This window comes from Carcharhinus amblyrhynchos, chromosome 1 (assembly GCF_965287045.1).
Source record: "Carcharhinus amblyrhynchos chromosome 1, sCarAmb.v2.hapA, whole genome shotgun sequence".
Classification (NCBI taxonomy): Eukaryota; Metazoa; Chordata; class Chondrichthyes; order Carcharhiniformes; family Carcharhinidae; genus Carcharhinus; species Carcharhinus amblyrhynchos.
This window is the reverse complement of record NC_137324.1, coordinates 123,119,291-123,141,013: the sequence shown is the minus strand read 5'-3', so window position 1 is coordinate 123,141,013 and position 21,723 is coordinate 123,119,291.

Sequence of the window (21,723 nt, the reverse complement as noted above, 5' to 3'; positions counted from 1 at the left end):
AAATGTTGGCAGAATACAAATGTTCATCCTTGATGCCAACATGACCAAAGCAGAAGTACACACAGAAACAATCATAAAATTCATACAAGCTTATTCCTAATATAGCATTTCATAATGTGATTATTTCCCTCTCCCTTTCACCACTGGCAGGTTAGAATGGTCAACAAATACAGTTTGTTGACTGTGTTAGCATCTCCTTATATTTTCTGAACAGCTTATTTTTCTCAGGAGTTTGTTGTGACTGTATAATCTCTGATTCTCTTCCTGCGGATGTCCAAGCCCCAGGAAACCTTTGTGGCATGAGGTGGTATGGCCAGAAGAGATAACTGCATGATGAAGTCTGTCATTCTGAGCAGAACACTTCAATCCCTCCCCTCCTGAAACATTGGGTCTCCATATCTTTGAGAAGACAAGTTTTGATTTCCAGGCAATCCTCACACCTATCCCTGCTTGCAGGAAGAGTTTCTGAGTACCAGTATGCCATCCCTATGGGCATTCCTTTGTTTGTTTTGTTAATGGGGAAGTAGGGAAGGACATAATGGAGTAGATGAGAATGAGGCAACAGCGAGGTGATTTAACCTACAAGTAATTACCCTCCTCCAAAGGTTTTACAGAACATGCAGATTATATGAAAGTGTTAGTGATGAAGTCTACATGTAGATGGTCTGGATTGTTAATTGTATATTAATCATATTTAATTGTAGGCAGGTGATGGCCATTAATTGGAGATTTGCTCGCACTCCTGTCAACAGGAACAGCTCCAAAAGAGTATAAACAGGAACAGACTGAAACGTTGATTATTGGGTGAGGATGTGTATGTTTGTGTAGAGCATCTAAGCTATATGAAGATTGTCTCTAGTTCTATCCAACATCACGATCTGGTTTTCTGAATATAATGTGGCTCACGCAAGAGGCAATATATAAGCTGTGCCAACTTCAATTGTAAACCAGCCAAGATTATCATTCGGGACAACTCTGCACGTGGCTATTAAACAGGCATCTGAACTGTTTTTGTCAGCTACCTGCTTACTTCAAGAATATGGGCAATATCTCTGAGGGCGCTGACTAGGTATGCATTCATCAGAAAACTGGTGCAGTTGTTTAGCAGGTCTGGAGAACTTGTTCTGTTTAGCAAGGCAGTACAATCTGGCCAGCCATTGCTTTTTGTTTGATGGTTTGGTTCCTCAAGTTGCAGAGCATATGCCTAGTATTCTGATCTTTTACCATTAACATCCTCAAATGTTTTGTTAAAGATCAACATTGAATGTGGCCAAGTGCAAAGAATTCCTTCTTGTCAATGCCAGGTTTGTTCAAAGTTGCCATGAGTCCACACAAAATGCTATCAGCCTGAAATGTTAACTCTGTTCCTTTGTCCGCAGGTGCTATCCAAACCATTGAGTATTTCCAAGCTTTTAGTTTTTATTTCCAACCTGTGCAGGTTACCACCTGGCTTTGCCCCTCTACAAAGTCCTATCTTGTTGCTCTGTCAGATCAGTGAATTGTTTGGTTATCTGGCTGCTATCAGTTCTGAGAGAGCAGCCTGACACCCTGTTCTCTGGCTCTGTGTAATGGTATGCAGACTATAATCTAATCTATCACTTCCAGGGCAGCAGTCAACTAAAGCCATCAGCTGGAATTCCAGCCCTGAGGTCTGATAACAATAAAATGTGATGTAACGAACAATGTGGATTGCACTGGAGCAAACAGTTGATGTGTTAAAGCCTCATTTCTGGTGTCTTGAGACATCTAAAATGAGGAGCAACTCTGCCGTAAAACCCAGGCAAGGTCTCAAAGAATGACCATTTCCTCCTGAGTGCTTGTGACAACTTGAGGCAGGAGCCAGTTTGTTGCAAACAAATGTAAACTTTCTTGGGAACACACATTGAAATATTTACAGGCTTGTTGCCAACTTACCATCCTGGAGCACAGCTGGTTGATTGGCAGAAGGGACGGTTAACCTCTTCCATTACCACTGTGTTACATAACTATTATCATTTAATCAGGGTTAACAACTCTGGGGTGAGGAAGAAAGTGAAGGAACTGACTCCCCATTATCCGAACATGTGCAAGAAGCCCATGGGGCAATCAGGTAGTTCTGAGAAATCAATTGTTAGTAGCTGTACATTATTAACAACTAATTTCAGTAAATATTAGTCAGGGGATTCTTCAAAGGCTATAATCCAGTGGAGAATTGTTTTTAACTGCCCAGGGCTGACAACTGTTCCTCACAACAATTGTTTTTTGCCCCTTTTAGGAAGAAATCTTTCCTTCAGCATTGTCATAAAGAGAGATTCAGTCTATCATGTGGCATTGTATTGAAGGGCTATTGAAAGCCCATGTATGTCACATCAACAGCATTGCCTTCATCAACACTTTCTGTCACCTCCTCAAAACACTCCAGCAATTGAGCTAAACATGATTTCCCCTTTAGAAATCCACACAAACTCTTCCTAATCAACCCACATTTTTTCATGTGGCTACTAATTTTTATTGTGAATAATTGTTGCTTGAAACTTGCTCACTGATGTTAAACTGACTGGCCTGTAACTTCTGGGGCTATCCTTACAGCTTGTTTTGGACAAAAGGAGAAAATTTTTCCTGAGAACGTTGGATAGCATAGAAAGCCTAACAGATAGCATAGAAAGCCTACTGAACCCACAGCAGAGGAGCTTAGCAAAGCTATTAACTTGCTTGCCATGGTCAAGCTTATGCTATAACCCTTGAACTCATCAAGAATTTCCTACGTGTGCATGCACCGGTCTGTCTCTGTTGGATGGAGGGGCAAGTGCATGTAGGAAATATTGTAACCCTGTACAAGAAAAAATAGGGGTGAACATAACGATTGAAACAATAATTGAAGTATCTTCTTGCTCAGCTTGATGGGAAAAGTATTTGCTCATGTTGCCTTTGTCAGACTTCAGGGCTGGAATTTTACCTACCATGGGAATCAGAGCAGATGAGGGGCAGAGCATGGGAAGATCCATTGACAGCAGGTGGGATTTTATGGTTTCAGGACAAGCAAGGCTGTAAAAATCCCTCCCTATATCTTGGCTAAACCCATTTGTGCTCTCTCCCAGCGTGGTTTCAGAACTGGAAGATACACAATTGACATGATCTTCTCAGTCCAGCAGGTGCAAAAGAAATTCCGTACAAAAGGAGATCATGATATATATATATTTTTGATGCTTTGTTCCTAATCAAAAAGCCAATTAAATCCAATCATGGTCCCCACATAAGGGGTAAACCAGATCCAAGCTGACAAGACAAGGATATTATATCTCATCTTGGGCTTGATCAAACACGATCCAAGCTGACAAGATGGAGCATTACGCCCCCTCCTGGGCTTGATCTAATGCTTCATCTTAACCAAAAGGCCAAGATGGCTTTGAAAAATTGCATCACGTAAAGCCTTGGCTTATCCTCATTGGCCACCCTGATCACTTACTCTACCCAGGGAAAGCCATATCACAAGCGCAGCACACCCAAAGATCACTAGATTGCATTCATTGATCTCACCAAGGCATTCGACCATGTGAGCAGAGACAGTCTATTTAAGCTTCTGGAGAGAATTGGCTGCCCACAGAAGCTGTTCAATGTGATCTCCTCTTTCCATGATAGTATGGTGAGTAAGATCAGTTATAATGGGGCAACACTAGAAACTTTTGAGATCCCAAGTCGATCAGGCATTTGTATTCTGGCACCGACATTCTTTAGCATATTCTTCTCCTTATCATAGAATCATAGAATCCCTACAATGCAGAAGGAGGCCATTCGCCCATCAAGTCTGCACCGACCGCAATCCCACTCAGGTCCTATTTCCATATCTGTACATATTTACCCTGTTAATCCCGTTGACACTAGGGTCAATTTAGCATGGCCAATCAACCTAGCCTGCACATCTTTGGGCTGCTTGCTGCTGTCAAATGCCTTCAGATCATCTTCAGAAAGTGTTTTCCTTCATACCACAACTAACAGAAAGCTCATCTGTCTTGCTCATCCACAATCCATAACAAAGGCGTGTAGAGTCTTTAATAGAAAGTTGCTCCATGCCAACCATGCCAAACTACCATCACATATCAAGGAGCAACTTTAATGACAAATGGACTGACTCTCTCAGATCTGTAAGGAATTGATTTGAGCACCAACCTCAGGAAGAGTAATGTCATGGTCCAAGATTTTGTCATACACCCATCACCAGCATTGACAATGTGACATTGATTGCTTCACATATCTGGGATCCACAACCATTCTGTCACTCCATGCTGAAATCAACACACCCATTACAAAAGCTGCAACTTCTATGCTCAAACAGATTAAGAATCATTGAATCCTACAGTACAGAAGGAGGCCATTCAGCCCTTTGAGTCTGCACCAACCGCAATCCCACCTAATCACTATCCACATAACACCATGTATTCACTCTAGCTAGTCCCCCTGATACTAAGGGGTAATTTCGCATGGCCAATCCACCTAACTCGCACATCTTTGGATTGTGGAAGGAGTACCCAGAGGAAACCCACATGCAGACATGGGGAGAATGTGCAAACTCCACGCAGACAATGACCCAAACTGGAAATCGAACCTGGGTCCCTGGCGCTGTGAGGCAGCAGTGCTAACCACTGTGCCACAATGAGAATGTGAAACAACAGCAACCTGACTGAGAACACAAAACTGCAAGTCAACTTACCCTGCACCCTCAGCACACTCCTCTGCATGGTGAGACCCAGACAACATACAGGAAGGAGAAAGGCTGAACAGTTTCCACCTTTGCGGTCTCAGATGTATCCACTGAGGCTCTTGGCAGGACAAGGTCACCAACTCTGTGGTCACAAAGTACGCTAATTCCCTCAGCAGACACTCATTGCTAAACCAATAACATCTGTGCTGTCTTGGCCATCTTCATTCGATGGAGGATAGCTGTGCACCTAAAGATCTTCAGGATGGTGAACTGGCCATTGGGTCATGACCTTGTGGGCAGCTATTCCTCTGCTGGAAGGACACGTGCAAGTGATATATGAAGGTGGCAGACATTGATATTGATTATGGTGATGGTTGGTGATGGCTGTTTGTTTGAAAAAGCATGGGAAGAAGTGAGCAGAAATAGAAAGCACAGTTGGCCGAGAAAAGGACCAAGACCAAACAAAAGCCAGAGAATGGGACATTTTCTCTGTCCACTGATCTCTGCAGTGAATAGAGCTCGTAAGACAGACCAGGCAAAATCATAATATCTCTACGGTGCAGAAAGAGGCCATTCAGCCCATTGCATCTGCAATCCTACCCAGGCCCTATTCTCATAACCCCACATATTTACCGTGCTAATCCCCCAGACACTAAGGGTCAATTTAACATGGCCAATCCACCTAATCTGCACATCTTTGGAGTGTGGGAGGAAATTGGAGCACCTGGAGGAAACCCATGCAGACATGGGGAGAATGTGCAAACTCCACACAGGCAATGACCCATGGCCGGAATTGAATCCGGGTCCTTGGCACTGTGAAGCAGCTGTGTTAACCACGGTGCCTCCGGGCTCCCAGCTGTGCTTTCTATTTCTGCTCACTTCTTCCCATGCTCACAAAGTTGACCTCCATGGTACAAACGCCTTGTCTTACAAGGCACACTACCTAGCACTACCTCCTGATAACTTCCTGTGTATATCCTGCCCAGTCAAGCACAACAGGGTAAAATCTATCATTCAGTTTTCCTCCCAACATCAAATGGTGTAGCCACACAGCAGAACATCACCACATAAGAGAGCAGAAAGAAAACAAGAGGCTGATGATCATCTTCTGAGAGAAGCTAAGGATGGGACATTAACATAGTACAATCAACACCATTGACACCTGAGGAAAAATCAGAATAACTTGTCCAAATAAAGTTTGACATACTTTTATGAAGTTAATGGGTTAACATCTCTAACAAAGTTGATGGAAAGTAGTATTTCCCCTGACACATTAAATATTCAAGCGCTCATAGTGAATAACACAATTTCATCCACAAGATCATTTGAATCCTGTTAAGAAACATCCCAAAATATGCCAGCAGAAAAACAAAATACAGGGCACATGCAGAATAAAAGCCAGTCCCTTCAAATTAAACTCTCTGCATTGCAGGACCTAAATTATTCAGTGCCGCCAAGTGTAGTAAAAGCCATTGGCAGCATAATACACTGAGCTTTCCATCTCCCATCCTTCCCCGCTTTTCTGTAAGCTTCTGTCAAAAACCCATCTTTTGCTGTGGCTTTGTCAATGCCAAAGGCGTACTATAACATACACATTGTTGCATTAAAGGTAGAAGAAAGCAGCCTGACCTTGAATTTGAGGAATGAGCCCAAAAAAAATCATGTCCATCTCGTTTACCATCCCAGTGGTCACATGATAAAGGGGGTGCTAAACAATCATGGTGATCAATTTCTACCAATTAGTCTACGACGGGCCCAGTTTTCCATGGAGTTTCCCTTGCTGGAATGTAGTAGGTGGTGAGCATAATCCTCCTTCATCATTGCTGAAACTGTCCCTCTCAGGGGCAACTTTTAATATGTCCCTCAGATTCTTTGATTTAGTTTAATTGTTTGTTGAAAAGGATTTAACTGCTGAAACCAAGTTATAGCAATTACTCAGAGATCTTTTGGGTTTGATTTAACTTTGAGTTAACTTTGTCAAAGTAGCAGACAGAAACATTTTACTTTGTCAATAGTGATCACCCTGCACAATTTTAACACGGAATCCATGCTATTTAAAGCATTCTCTGAAATGGTTCAAATGGTATCTGGGAGGTGATTTCTCTTCCAAGGTATTACAGATTTGAGACTTTTTTTAAACACTGTCTGACTCATAACCAGAATGTGCTTGTTAGGAGAACTGGAGACAAGCACCGCAGTGGCAGCGTATAGCAATTATGCACCCTGCTTGGTTTCTTCACAAATGTTGCTTTTGCTAAAGCTGTTTAATCTAAGGAAGCTGAATAAACATCTGCTTTATTTATTTAAAAAGCAACCGCTCTCGTTTGAATGAGAAAAACAAGAAAGGAAAACAATGTCCATCCAGAATATTCTGAGATTATCTTGAATGGATGATCCAATCATTGTCAGTAATGTTTCTATTAGAAGAGGGATTTTTCAACACTTTGTCCCTCTGAAACTTAATTAAAAAGCTTAAAAAGGTCATGGAAGCATCAGGAGACTTATTGCATCAGATCTCTGCCTCCAAAATGCTGTCCCAGTCTTGAAATGATGCATCTGGTTCTGTGTCTAAACTTAACACAGTTCTCCTGCACAAATGCTATTTATAGTACAGTTTTCTGGGAGTGGTCACTGGCATAAATCCATGACAAAATGGATGTTATTAACTGTAACTTAAAAAAGACAGATACAGGACTTGAGGGCAAGTTGAAGAAGGAACAGGACTTGACTCACTCTGAGATAACTTCACTGTGCCTCTCATCAACATTTTTATGATATTTTTCAAAATGCCTACAGCAGGACTCTCTGGAGCAAGCAGCCAAACAAAACAGCAACACATGACACCCAAGCATAGAAGAGAAATACAGAATATTTATGAAATTATAATGAAGAAAAAATGTTGGAAGCCACTCAGCAAGTCAGGCTTGCAGGGAGAGGAATTTAAGGTTCATATTTCAGATGGATGACCTTTTGTCAGAGTTGGGATCTTTTTCAGGCTCAGACTGCCACACAAACTCCACACAGATTGCGACCTAAGGCAGGAATTGAACCCAGGTCCATGGCACTGTGAGGCACAATTGCTTTACTGAATTCTCCACAGTCCTTAGAGAAGGGTTACATTCAGCAATGGCAAATTAAAACTGCAACTACACTTAAGCTGTTGGATGCTCAACCTCCTTATTTCCAACTTAATTCCCTAACTTCATACTTACAGTCTTGTCCCCGGTAGTCTTCTAATGGTGTCCATCAGCCTTTTAGTGGAGTTGACCAAGCTTTACCATCTTCCTTGACTGTCTACAGAAACAGTAACATAATTTCTGTTCATGTCTATTTTCTTGCTGCTGGTTCGGCCATCCTGTCCCAGAAATCTGGCAATGCTCCAAACCTTTAGTTCTGACTGGCAACTGATATCCTCGTCCTCATCCTCAATAACCTTTTTTCAAATCTTCTGTGAAAGACACAAATTTTTCTTGCTGCTAGTCAGCCAGTCTTTCACACTTTTTCCACCCCGGGACTTACACAGTACTCAAGGGGAGGCGATTGTCTAATGGTATCATCGCTATTATATTAATCCAGAAACTCAGCTAATGTTCTGGGGATCCAGGTTTAAATCCTGCCATGGCAGATGGTGGAATTTGAGTTCAATAAAAAATATCAGGAATCATGAATCTATCGATGACCATGAAACCATTGTCCATTGTCGGAAAAACCCACTTGTTCACTAATGTTCTTGAGGGAAAGGTATCTATCATCCTTACTTGGTCTGGCTTACATGAGACTCCAGAGCCACAGCAATGTGGTTGATTCTCAACTGCCTTCTGAAGAAGGGTAACTAGGTATGGGCAATAAATGCTAGCCAGCCAGCGATGCCCATGTCCCATGAATGAATCAAAAAAAAAGATTTCCCTCCACTGTTGGCTTATCAGGTCTGAATCCCTTCCCCTATTGTGGTTGCCAGACATATATATATATATATAGATTTATTGGGCATACAATTCTCAAATGGGCTATGTGACTGTCCACTTCCACTTAAAGTTGTAACTTCAGCCAAATCTCACACAAGGATTTAACCTGTTGTTAAGAGATATTCAATATTTCCAGTGGTATCATTAAAAAATAAATTCTAGGGACAATGATTCCCTCCATCCAAATACCTACAAAAATACCTATAGAAAATATATGTTTAAAGCTGCACCTATATTTGTTTCACTTATCTTTTTAATCAATTAATCAAATGATGGTTCTTGATTTTGGTCCCTTGCGTCTTAAATGAGATTCTTACGCTATAGTTGAATTTAGGAATTCCGAGTGTTCTGTGTTGGATTGTAACCGGTGATAACATTGCATCTGTTGTAATGTGACAAGCTGTAAGGATCAGCTGACCCAGTAAACCATGTAACCAATGACAGAATGGTGTGATCGGCTGACCAGCTGACTCAGTATAAATAAGAACCTGTTGGGAATGGTTAATTTGCTTGGAATGGCCCAGATTTAGAGTAATGAAGTTTCTTTATTAAACCTTTTCTTTGATTTATAATAAGTTTTGTTATATTTTTACTGTCTACACTGGAAGAGTTCCTTCTGGATCAACATTCTAGGTTTTCAGTGTTATGGCAATGACTGTGTAAATGGCACCTCCATACCTGCTGTAATATCAAATAGCATCGATATCTGGCACTCTCTGACTTCCTCAGATTTCTGAACTTAGAAATCATAAAAGGCTTTTGATAAGCTTTTGTCAAATTGTTGGATATTCTGTATTATCCATGTTTTAAATAGTTGGATGTATTCTTTTCAAAATGAGAATGAATGCTGTGAAATTCTGCACTGCTGCTGGTACCAGTACTGTGGACTATTGTCTAGAACACTACCAGTCACATGCAGTGCAGACCCATCAGCGCACCTTGACTCATAGGGTGCAAGCTCAGGCATGTCGGGCATGCAGATTGAAGGCATGGTGTCATGAAACAGCATCTGATGCTGATCCAATGCTCGACCTGCCATTTTTGGGTCACACAGATCCCTCTTCTAAACACTCTAAGCTGAATATGTGTTCAGCTGCATGAGAACCCTCTCCTTGTATGATTTAAAGGATCAAGCAGCCAACGTCAAGGTGAGGTATGTGATTACACATCCACATCATACCTTATTTTTGCCAGTGCATAATGGCACTATGTTGTGTTATTAGAGGGGTTTTGCAAACATTTTGGATTTTCAAGGTTTTGGTACCAAATATTGCCAATGAGGCCAGGGGAGCAGTTTGGCCTATCTGGAGAAATCCTGCTCTCAGTAACGAGGGCTTTGGTTCTTGCTCCCCATGAGCTGCAGCATGGTATGAAATGGAGCACAGGCAGCAAAAAGATGAAGCTGTGTACAAGAGGCTGGAGGTGGAGGAACTGAAGCTCAAGCTAAATGGGACTTTTAGAGAGCTTCTCTAATACTTTCACCATGTTGATGAATGCTTCCAGATTTCCATCAGAAAACCTTGGAACGCTCCCCCCTTGCTTCTTGCTTCAACAAGTGGCATGGGGCAGCACGGTGGCACAGTGGTTAGCATTGCTGCCTCACAGCACCAGAGAACAGCGTTTGATTCCTGGCTTGGGTCACTGTCTGTGCAGAGTCTGCATGTTCTCCTCATATCTGCGTGGGTTTCCTCCAGGTGCTCCGGTTCCCTCCCACAGTCCAGAAGATGTGCTGATTAGGTGCATTGGCCATGCTTAATTCTCCATCAGTGTAACGGAACAGGCACTGGTGACGAGGGGATTTTCACAGTAACTTATTGCAGTATTAATGTAAGCCGATTTGTGACACTAATAAATAAACTTAAAACTTATTTTCAGCCCTTTAGCTTCTGTCCAAGTCTTTTCTAGACAGTCTGCAACAACTTCTATTCAATGAGTGCGGCTCCTTTTAAGAGAGATGGGCTCCCTTTAAAAGGTGAAGGCTAGCTATGTGTTGTGTTAGCCATATGCACAGCTGGTTCTCCGGTACAGCATGGAGCCAGTCAGAAGTTCATTCTTTGTTAGGCTACATGCTGAAATAATTAATAATTGATAACAGAAAGTTTGCAAGCTACCTGCCTCATCTGAGTGATGGTGCATTGTGATCATTGCACACAAAAATAGACTTTAGTGAGAATTCCCCATAAATGTTCTTAAAGGCATGAAAGCCAGCATGGCACTTTGGCACAGTGGTTAGCACTGCTGCCTCACAGCGCCAGGGACCCGGGTTCGATTCCCAGCTTGGATCACTGTCTCTGTGGAGCCTGAATGTTCTTCCCCGTGCCTGCGTAGGTTTCCTCCGGGTGCTCTGGTTTCGCCCCACATTTTGAAAGACATACTGATTAGATGGATTGGCCATGCTAAATTCTCCCTCAGTGTACCCAAACAGGTGCCAGAGTGTGGCAACTAAGGGGTATTCACAGTAACTTCATTGCAGTGTGAATGTAAGCCTACTTGTGACTAATAAATTAATTTTAACATAAACTTTAAACTCTAAGCATGGTCAGAGTTGGGATTGGATGCAAAATTTGAAAATAGCCTGTGTTCTGACCTCTAAGCGATCTTGTCTGAGGTTGGCACAATGGCTATCTGCCTGACATTGGTTGGTAGTCAATTGGGTCAACTAAGGGGTCAATCTCTGGCACCACCAAGACCTTGTGGACATTGGATGGGCAGCCTTCGAGGCTGATACCTGGAAAAAGCCGCCCAGCTGTATAGTTCCAGGGTCGTCCGTACCTTCAATTTCCCCAAGGCCACAAACAGTTCTGTGTGCAGAGGAGCTCCCTGTCTGCAGTGATGGCCTGACAGCTGTAGACTTTTTTTTTACTTTTTAGAAGGCTTTTGAGATGCTCTCACACTCGCTTTCAGCTTCTCTCCCAATGGGCTGTTGGCCATCTAGAGCTTTGATTTGGCTTCCTGCCCACCCCTCCTTTAATCCTGACAGAAGAAACATTTCAATGATGGTAAGATTCTGCCTCTTAAAGCGGATCAAAGTCCAATTGAAAGCTGCTTAACATTAACAGATTTGGCCGACATTGAATATCTACTGTATTTATTTCAAATGTTACAAATTGCAGATTTTTCAGTAAAGTCTCCCAATTTATTGAGACTGCTTAAGACATTAATTTCGGAAACATTTTATTCATCTATTAGTTTTCATTACTTGCAGTTCTACGTGTGAAATATTCTTCATTTTCTTTAAAAATATGAGATGATCCATTCAACAGTTCTTTTGCAATTAATTTCCTCGCTGTTTATCACCCATGTGGGTGACACAGTGATTAGCACTGCTGCCTCACATGCCAGGGACCCGGGTTTGATTCCCGACTTGGGTCACCGTCTGTGTGGACTCTGCACATTCTCCTCATGTCAGCACGGGTTTCCTTCAGGTGCTCCAGTATCCTCCCACAGCCCAAAATGCGTGCTGGTTAAGGTGCACTGGCCATGCTAAATTCTCCCTCAGTGTACTCGAATAGGCGCCAGAGTGTGGCGACTACGGGATTTTCATAGTAACTTTATTGCATTATTAATGTAAACCTACTTGTGACACTAATAAATAAACTTTAAAATGTGTTTACATTCTTTTTATTAAAATAATTGATGTTTCAGATGAGATGCATCCTAGTCCCTAGAGGGAAATGAGGCTAGGAATTGTGGAGCCTCTGACCACAATCTTTTATTCCCTCTTAGATATGGGATTGGTGCCAGAGGATAGTGGGGGACTGCAAATGTTCAAAAAAGGGGAGATAGATGGACACAAAATGTTTACAGACCAGTTGGTCTGACATCAGTAATGGTGGGGAAACTTTCAGAGACAATAACCTGGGACAAAATGAATTGGCGTATGGAAAATTATGGGCTAATAAGTGCAAATCAGCTTGGATTTATTTGGCTCATAGAATCACAATCTTACATAAAAGAATGGAGAGTAATGTGGTTGATGTTATGGAGGTCATCAATGGACTGGTAAAATTGGCAGTCATGGCGGGATAATTTACCACAACAAAGAGTAAAGTGATACATTTTGGTAGGAAGAATAAAGAATGGTGAAGCTTAAATGTATTGGTTAATGTCACAAGTAGGCTTGCATTAACACTGCAATGAAGTTACTGTGAAATACCTTAGTCGCCACACTCTGGCACCTGTTTGGGGGACTGGTAGTATTGAGGAAGCGGGGGGCTGCAGAAGGACTTGGACAGATTAGGAGAGAGAGCAAAGAAGTGGCAAACGGAATACAATGTGGAAAAGTGTGAGGTTATGCTCTGTGGAAGGCGGAATGGAGACATAGACTATTTCTAAATGGGAAAATGCTTAAGAAATCAGGAACACAAAGGAACTTGGGAGTCCTTGTTCAAGATTCTCTTAAAGTTAATATGCAGGTTCAGTTGGCTGTTAGGAAGGCAAATGCAATGTTAGTATTCATGTCCAGAGGGCTAGAATACAAGCGCAGGGATGTACTTCTGAGGCTGACAAAGCTCTGGTCAGACTCCATTTGAAGTATTGTGAGCAGTTTTGGGTCCCATATCTAAGGAAGCTAGCCTTGGAAAGGATCCAGAACAGGTTCACAAGAATGATCCCTGGAATGAAGAGCTTGTTGTATGAGGAATAGTTACAAACTCTCAGTTTGTATTCATTGGAGTTTAGAAGGATGAGGGGGGATCTTATTGAAATGAGGCCTGGAGAGAGTGGACATGGAGAGGATGTTTCCACTACTAGGAAAAACTAGAACAAGAGGGCACAATCTCAGGCTAAAGGGACGATTCTTCAAAACAGAGATGAGGAAGAATTTCTTCAGCCAGAGAGTGGTGAATCTGTGAAACTCTTTGCCGCAGAAGGCTGTGGAGGCCATGTCATTGAGTTTCTTTAGGAGAGACATAAATAGGTTCTTGATTAATAAGGGGATCAGGGGTTATGGGGAAAAGGCAGAAGATTGGGGGTGAGAAAAATATCAGCCATGATTAAATGGTAGAGCAGACTCGATGGGCTGAGTTGCCTAATTCTGCTTGTATGTCGCATGGTCACACAGAGGGAGAATTTAGCATTGGCTAATGCACCGAACCAGTACATCTTTCAGACTGTGGGAGAAAACTGGAGCACCAAGAGGAAACCTATGCAGATGCAGGGAGAACACGCAGACTCCGCACACACAGTAACCCAAGCCAGAAATTGAACCCAGGTCCCTGGCACTGTGAGGCTATAGTGCTAACCACTGTGCCACCATGCCACCCATAGGGAAATAAGAGTGGAAATTGCAGAAAAGCTGACCACAACTTTCCAATCCTCCCAAGATAGAGGACTGGAGAACGTGCAGACTCAGTACAGACAGACACCAAGCCAGGAATTGAACAAAGGTCCCAGTTGCTGTGAGACACAATGCTAACCATTGTGCCACCATGGTGCTATTCTAAACGGAGCAGGTGTACGTCGAGAAATCTTTGCAGGCGTCAGGCCAAGTTGAGCAGGCTGTTAAAAAGGAATATAGGATCCTTGGTTTTACTAATGGTGAAATTGAGTACCGAAACAAGGATGTTGTGGTCAATGCTGGCTAGGCCTGAGTTGCAATATTATGTTCAATTCTGGGAAACACGTTTCACAAAGAATGTTAAAGCTTTGGAGAAGGTGCATAAGAGATTTATTAGATGGCAGTGGGGATGAGGTCCGTCAACAATATCAAAGACTGAAGAAGTTGAGCTTGTTTTCCTTTGAGCAGAGAAGGTTAGGAGCAGATTTGATTGAGGCATTCAAAATCATGAATGGTTTTGAAAGTGCGAATAAGGGCAAATAATTTTCAATGGTAGAAGCATTGGTAACCAGAGGGTATAGATTTAAGGTGATGGGAAAAAGCAACAGAAGGAAAGAATTTTTGACATGACAAATTGTTGTGGTCTGGAGTGCTGCCTAAACCAGCAGTGGAAGAAGACTGTATAGTCACATTCAAAAGAGAACTGAATAAACATTTGAAAGGACAATTTGTCAGGGCAAAAGGGAAAGTGCAGAGAAGTGGGGTTAGTTGAATCAACACAGATATAATGGGCAAAATGGCTTTTTTCGATGCTGTATCATTCTGTATACACATGGTGGAAGCCCATCAGATTTAGGAAGAAGAACAATTAGCCCAGCATGTTGATGAGATGGCAGTAGGATTCTTACTATAACATCACAAGTTCTCAAGCAAATGAATATTTGTTGGAGCAGTTTTTCTCCCTGTATATTCCTTGTTCCCTTTCACCCATCTGACCCTTTCTCTTTCTCTGCATCATCTGACAAGGTTGCAGGCTTACTCATGGGCAGCATGGTGGCACAGTGTTTAGCACTGCCACCTCATAGCGCCAGAGACCCGGGCTCAATTCCGGTCTCAAGTCACTGCCTGTGTGAAGCTAGCATGTTCCCCCTGTGTCTGTATATGTTTCCTCCCACAGTTCAAAAGACATGCTGGTTAAGTGCATTGGCCAATTAAATTCCCCCTCAGTGTACCCAAACAGGCACCAAAATGTGGCGACTAGAGATTTTCACAATAACTTCATTGCAATGCTTTATTGCAAACCTACTTGTGAAATTAATAAAATCAACTTTAAACTTTACTCCCTGCTCCTCTGGATGAATGAATTGTCTCTTTGGATGGCAGAGTTAGGCAGAATGTAGAATTTATCTCCAGTGCTATTTTGGTATGCCAGCATGACCTGGATAGGGTAGAGGGATTTGTGAAGTGCAGCTGGGTTCCTTCTATCTGATGCCATTCCTCAAATTTCCCATTAGCATGACTATGGATGGCCCATTGCCCAGTCAGTTACGTGTGTCTTCCTGTCTCCCATATTAAATATTGAATTGACAGATAGTAAGTTAAGATCTGCTTTTCAAAATAAATGTAGTGTGAGGCCTGTTAACATATATTCACATCATTTTTAAGGGTATGATGAAACTGATACCTCCCTCAATACACTCTCAAGTGCTACAGGCTTCTGTGATTGGAAAATTAACACAGTCTACATTTAGGTCTATAGGCCTCATTTTACCCAGTACTATAGGTACAGTTTGGAATCATTCCCTAAGAACTACATCAGGGAATCAGGCCTAGATTATCTTTTTGGTGAATTCAGATGAGACTTTACAAAAAAGCGCAAGTCTTTTTCTCCGAGACCATGATTCATGGAATCCTCACAGGGCAGAAGGAGGCTAATTGTCCCACTGATTCTATACTGACTCTCTGACAGATCATCATATCAACTCTATCCCCCCGTCTTATTCCCATAACCTCCCACATTTTTCCTGCTAATTCCTCTAACCTACACATCTTTAGACACTAAGGGGCAACTTAACACGGCCAATCAACCCTGCACATCTTTGGATTGTGGGAGGAAACTGGAGCACCCGGAGGAAACCCATGCAGACATGGGGAGAATGTGCAAATTCCACACAGATCGTCACTCAAAGCTGGAGTCGAATCCAGGTCCCAAAGCTGGAATTGAACCTGATGAGACAGCAGTGCCAACCACTGTGCCATCATGCTGCCCTGACATTTCATTACGATTCCTAGTATGGAATTCCAGTTGGTCCAATTCATAGCAACATCGGAACAAGAATAGGGCATTCAGCCCCTTGACATGATCCGTAGAATTTTCCTGTCGGAGGGGCAGACTACACAAAGGTCTGTTGACCTCAGGCTGGATTTTCCAGTTTTGGGACAAGCACGGCCAGAAGATTCTGCCCAGTGGGTTATCCAATTGGATCATCGTTGATTCATGCATCAAGGTACAATCTAAGAAACTCAAGGCTCCTGGAATTGCAGGCCACAGGGATATGTACTGTAGTGTATGTGGGAGGAAAGGGCTCAGGGGGTAACAGCCAGGACTCCTACCTCCACCACCCCCCACCCCCCGCGCACACACACACACACACACACACACACATGGCCCTAGCCTGGCAAAAGATTTCACAACTTGACTTGAATAATCAAGGGAAGATCCCACCTCAGAAATACTCCTCGATATCTGCCCCATCAGTATCGAAACCACAACACACTGCACCCACCATCAAACAATACATTCATACACTCCACATTATTGCATCTTCCACAGGTACTACTTACACCTCGGACACATAAGACAGCTCTTCAACAATATTCGGGATCACGCACAGAAAATGCATCTACCAATTCACTCGTTCTTTCTCTTAAAAGACAAGATGCACAGAGCAAACACCAGGGGAAGGGAGGCACAACTGCAAAATGGCAGTGCTGGCGGTGATTCAGGGGTTAGGGTGTCAGTGGAAATGCCAGTATATTGCTAAGATATATGTGGCAATTCTAACTTCCCTATGTATCCACAACTATCCCTGGTCCCCATCAGAGTACAGCCCAACAGCGAAAGTATTTTCTTTTTGCCGGTATATCAATTGTGAGTCACACCAAATGACATTAATGCAACAGCTTGCTGGGAGCCTGTATTGACAAAGGCGCACAACTATGTCACAAACAGATGGCCAAAACTGATACCGGATTTAAAAATCAGGCCATTGTTGATGTCTGTTGATAAAGATTGTGTTGTGTAAGGAGTTAAAGTTGTGATTCGTAAAAGGTAGAAATCACAGATGCTATGTGACCTTCATGATCAACACTTAGGGATAGACTTGACAATGAGTCTAGACAGAAGCTATCCTTGGTGGTCAGGGTTAGATAAGGACATAAAAGACACAGTGAAACAGTGCAGAGTATGTTACGTTGTAGAAGAGAAGTCACCATCAATATCTGTGTAGTTATAGGATTGGCCACCTATAGTGTGGCATAGGCTGCACATAGGTTGTAGAAAATGTGTGAAGGACACCAACTATTTATTGCAACGGGTAGCCATTTAAAGTGTGTTCAAACAGCTAGCAAAACTCTAGATACTTCGCATTGTTTGTTTGATGCTTCTGGGTTTTCAGAGGAAATTGTGTCTGACAACAGACCCCAGTTCAGTTCAGAAGAGTTACAAATTTCATGAGAATGAATGGAGTAAAATACACTAGAGTTCCGCCGTAACATCCTGCCTTAACAGCACGCACTGTTAAATGTGCTCTTGTGAAGCAAAGATATCAGCTGTCATTCACTCATAAACTGGTGAATTCTTCGTTTATGGTAACACACCTCACACAACTGCCAGTAGCAGAATGCCAGCTGCATGGGTTTTTCAGGAGACAGCCTTGAACAAGATAGCCTCATTTAACATGATGGGTAGAAGAGAAGCAATAGACACAAAAAAACAGTCATGATTGGAGCAAAGTAAGAGAAAGAAGTCTGGGTAAAGTGGCTACCAGCAAGAGTTATGAAAATGTGATCATCGCACATATTTGGTAGCAGAAAGTAAGGTTTTTACATAGGGATAATGTTTTACTTTCAGGGGTCCATGTGCAAGAAGAAAGCTGGGAAGAATCAAATGAGACAGATGAATTGGACTAGTTTGGACACAAGTAGAGTACTGATAGTTACTCCAACACATGTGCCTGAAACCAGTTCAGACCTGGATCAGAGTCAGACAGACTTGCCTGATGAAGTAGAAAACTCAGTTCACAGTCAAGATCAAAATCAGTATTTTTTTGCGGAAAACATCTCCCAAGACTCAGGCTCAGATGGATCAAGGTCATTCACTACATTCTGAAAGTTTGGGTCAAGAAAGATGATATGTTCATTAGGACTAGGAAGCCACTGGTTAGGTTTGATTTGTAAATAAATAACAAACAAAAAATGAATATGTGTTATACAGAGTTTGAACATTTTGTATCATTTTCATTAAGGACAGAGGAGTGCAATAGCATCCTCTTGTGGTCATTTGTGTGTGTATGTATGTATGTTTGTAGATCAAACAGGAATAAACCAGTTCAGTTGGTTACTTGAACTCTATGTGGCTCACTGTCTCTTTTTGTCCTGCAAAGATACCACAGCAATCAGCATCCATGGGGGAAACACAAGATGGTCCAATGGAAGAATGAACAAATTTCACTGCGCTGCTTGCATTTTTCACTGAATGGCAAAGTGCTGCAGTAGAAGTTCAGGTGGCTGACATAGTGACTATGAGTTCTTCAGTTAAAAGAGCATTGCAGAGTGTAACCTGCCCAGCTATCTGTCCAGCTATCACTGGGCTAGATAATGAGATACCCTAAGGGGTGGCAGCATGATGGCACAGTGGTTGGCAATGCTGCCTCACAGTGCCAGGGACCCGGGGTTTGATTCCCAGCTTGGGTCACTGTCTGTGTGGAGTTTGCATTTTCTCTGTCTGCTTGAGTTTCCTCTGGATGCTCCAGTTTTCTCCCACAGTTAAAGGTGTGCGGGTTAGGTGGATTGGCCATGACAAATTGCTCCTTAGCATCAGGGGAACTAGCTAGCATAAATGTATGGGGTTATCCCACCTGGGTGGAATTGTGGTTGGTGCAGATGCGATGGATTCTATGATCCTGGGATTCTATGCCTTCGTGGAGCAGGAACCAACTGGATGCCAGAATTCCCACTTCCTTTCCTGCCACTCCACCATTGCCCTTTTCACTGCCTGTCAGTCAGGTGGGCCAGACTGCTGAAGTCTATGTTGAGATGCTGCCATCCGAGGCTGGGGTATCTTGGCCTTGAATTTCTCAGGAGAATTACTGAGGAACGTCTGACGTGCCTTCGTCAGGTTCTCAGCAAGCATCCACCTCGCACGCTGTTTTACTTGGTTTGCATTTCATAGAAGTGTTTCGAGGAAAGCCACGAACGGTAAGCATCAGGTGAATCCATTGATAATTCTAAGTATTACTGATTTGTTTGTATCCTTTTCTCTGGATAAATGCAGATGGATAGGAGTGAAATTGAGGTTTCTCATAGTGTGATCTTGATGGGGTTGGAGGGATTGAAATCTGGGAAAGGGGGTGGGGGGTGGACTTTCTATTGGATCGTTAGTAGAAGTAAGGCACGTGGTGATTGTGCACTGTAATATGATTGTGGAAAATGTCTTTCAGATGTGATCTCCAGTTAGATGGTGGGGTGCTCCCGGCACGAATCCTTTAGTACTATCCTTCATGCCTTCTACCTCCTCCTCAATGCATCCTCCACAACTCCTGCCTTCTCCTTTTCTACAACTTCTTCTTTCCTAAGTCTCGTCTAACCCTCTGGCATAATTGCTGCTGGAAATAGCTGCTCTCTCCTGCAGCAGCTTATGGTGTTGTTTTGCATGACTTCATCTCCTTACTTTCTTTTCTAGACCCGTGGTGGACCCCTGGCAAGATCCCCATAACCAACCACCTCTTTCACCTCTTTCTTATAGATCTCCAGTAAGTTACAATAACACAACACTTATTCTCTTTAAGTGGATTCATCAGAGAACTTACAGAATAGTTGTTGATGGAATGTTAGGAAGGTAATGTGTACCAAAAACTCTACAAATGTGCCTCAGATGCCTTCTTCACTGATTAATCATTCAATCTCAGTCAGAAATTGAACAGTAAAAGCTGATAATGGCTTTAAGTACCATTTCCAATCCTCAGTAATAACCTCTTTGCTCCTATCCAGCTGGCTGCTCTTAGGAGGGGTCGATAATCACACTGCGAGTCGGCAGAGTGGCTTGCAGCCTCTTTAACGAGCTCCTGGTTGCAATTTAATTGGCGATCAGAAGTTCAGTCACCCCATTCTCGATGGGCTGAAGGGCCTTTGTATGACTCTTTCATTCTAGGAATTTGGCCAGTGGTCCTTACTGTTGCTTGAATCCCTTTAGTGAGATAATGACTAACGGTAGACTAACTTGGCATTTCAGCACAAGTCCCCATCTCGGTCACCTTGGAGATTCTGTCATGCTACAGTGGAAACAGTAGCCCCAGTGTTCCCTGATGTTCACTGACATTAAACACAGCAGTATAAACCAACACTTATTCTACACCGCTGAATTAAAAATGTCAAAGTGAGAGCCACAAATGTATTTCAAAGATTCTTTGCTTCAAATGCTACTTCACCTACATTGAGAGCATTATTATTTATATTTTATCTAATCATTACTTTTATTCATCAATCTAGTTTGTGCTAACACTTACTTTAGACACGACTCCTTTCAAACATTCCAAAAGGTCAGGGTATTGTTCCGAATAGATTGCAGCGGTAATAGAAAATTCACTGTGGCACCGAGAATGAACCCTGGTGCATGTTATTATCTTATGTTTTGGTGCTTTCTATGTTTATGGTGGTGATCAGAATGATTGCTGAGCAAATTATAGATTTTAACTCTCCTTATTAGTACCTCACCCTTTTGTCTGTGGATAAAATAGGCAAATAACAGAGTCGTGCAGAGTTGATTATAGCCCTAAAGGGATATCTCCTTCTGCCTATTAATTTATGGATAAAGTAAATATGAGCAAATGGTTAGGAAAGTGGTGGTAGATTTTATGGTATTTATACTTTCATAATAAATGCAAAATGCTTGTGGAAAACCATGTTCGTTAGAAACCTTTAAGGTTTTATTAATGGCCAATCAATAAAAGTCTCAAGGATAGTTATGAAAATTATTCCCAAGCTCACAGTTAAATCTTTGACAGTCCACTTCAGTTGTGTCTCAGAAGTTCTCTCTGTGTTATTCCACTTTGCATGGACAGAGCCTCTATGGACTTCTCCTCGATACTCTTTACTTTATTGCCGGGATCATCTTCCATCCAGCCATGCCCTGGCATTCCATCTTGTTGTCAAGCAGGGTGAGGGGTCCCCAGTGGAGGGCGCTGCAAGTGGGAGTCCTTCCCCATTCTATTGAGGAACACGTGTGGCCAGTTTTACATAGAGCAGTGCCACTCAAAGAATGTTCTTTAATTTCTGGCTGTGTCTCTTAAAACCTTTGGTCACTGAATGCAGAATCCAGAGGATAATTCAAAAAACTGAAGTGCCTAGTTGACACGAATGTAAGAGGATTAGTCTAATAAGAGCAAGAGTTTGCCCTCCAGCCCTTTGAGCCCACTGTGTCAGCCATGATCATCACTGATCTTCAGGCTCAGCTCTACTTTTCCATTTCCAATTTTTGCTACCTCTTGCCGGCAGCATAATGGGTCTTACCCCTCACCTAGATT